Raw genomic sequence first — 1,564 nt, forward strand, 5'->3', positions numbered from 1 at the left:
CGCTGCATGAGCCCCCATCAGCCTCACCTGTGTAGTGTGACAAGGAGAAAAGGGCAGTAGCTGAATCCTAGCAGTGTCCTCAGAGCTCCTCAGCAGCACGGTCTTAGCAAGTTCCTGAGGAAAGGCAGGCTGCAGGTTCCAGTTGGGGTAGGAGGGTGGCTCTCCCCCATACACCCACCTCAGAGCATGGTAGGGCCCACCGTGGCAGTAAGGAGACCTAGGGTAACATGGAAAGCAGGGGGTGCAGACTCTACCATGGTCTAGGGAGCAACACAGCCCTGCGGCCTCTCTCCATGCTGATCTCTCCTGGATTTGAGCACAGATCTGGGTGCAGGGGAAATATGCAATCCCGCTCACTCACTGACTCAACGCAAGCCGGCTGCGGAGTTCCTGAGGCCCAGCCTCCCCATCAATATCAAACCAGAGGGAGCCAAGATGGCAGCCTAGGAGCGAGAACAAGGAGCACACAGGGAATCAGCCACATCGCCCTTCTCCAAGGGGAGGAGGCCACTGATGCCGACTTGCCTTTCTGTTCTTTCTTTCGCCTCTGTGGAAGAGAAAAGTCCTTGTAAAACCTGACCACGGTATGATTAACATCCTTATTGCATCCTTTTAACACAAATTCTAAGAATCCTGTGTTGAAAGCAACCTAGTCATTTACCTGCCATAGTGACATGCATTTTAAGTGCATTTAAACAATATTTTGAATTCACTAGACATCACAATGACTCTGGTGACTCTGAATAGCCGTACTCATCCTTCTCTTTGGTCTTCCCTGTCTGAGGTTTTCCTCATAGAAATTGGAATAAGCAGAGTTCAAGGCCTGGTGGTCTCTTGTCCAACTCCATGGCTGGTTTGCCATGGCCACATGGCTTCGCACACCAAGAAGGCGCTACAGGCTATCAGAGGCAAGGCCTGGGGACTTCCTCCACCCCACAATGGCCCGATAGAAAGTGGTGAGCGTCCATCTCTCTCCTCCTCTCTTGAGGCCTGGCTGCTCCGTGGGTAGAGGATGTTTGGAGGTTTTGTTGATAAGCTGAGAGCACAGTGTCCTCCAGAGCAGACTGTAGGAAAGCAGAGCTTTGACAGCCCCAGGGAGGCTCTCCAGGTCCACCTACAGTCTGAGGGTGTGCAAGGACGCCTGGCACTTGGACAAGATGTCCCAACATCTTCAGGCTGCTCTTCATGAGATGCGGGCGTCAGAAAAGGCCAGAATGATCTCGATGGAGTTCTGTGAGGAGCATTCATCGATTTCCCTTCATCTCGGAGCGGTGTTGGCTCCATGGTTCTCCAACATTTGTTGACAAAGTATTTAGAACAAGAAAAGCACCAGACGCCCACCCCCAGGTGTCTGAAGCCTGCACAGGGGAGAACTTTCAGAGACGTTTTCAGGACATACTCCTAAGGGTTTGGAGGCCCACACTCTTAAAAAAATACCTAAATTCCCTGCTATTCTTTTACAAACAGGAGACACTAATGGGTGATTCCAGTGTTACAGACACATTCCCACTGATCTATCCCTACCCCTTGTGCTCTTGGGGTAACATCACATCTCCATAAGATA

The 1,564-nt window shown here is 51.2% G+C and overlaps 1 protein-coding gene across 2 annotated transcripts in view; it reads left to right on the forward strand.

Annotated features, from left to right (window-relative positions):
- Window positions 1–1,564, forward strand: part of RGS6 (regulator of G protein signaling 6) — a 582,828-nt gene that overhangs the window by 562,217 nt on the left and 19,047 nt on the right. The window lies entirely within an intron of this gene.

The sequence above is a fragment of the Otolemur garnettii genome, unplaced genomic scaffold, assembly GCF_000181295.1.
Source record: "Otolemur garnettii isolate 467f Iridium unplaced genomic scaffold, OtoGar3 scaffold00196, whole genome shotgun sequence".
NCBI classification, from domain to species: Eukaryota; Metazoa; Chordata; class Mammalia; order Primates; family Galagidae; genus Otolemur; species Otolemur garnettii.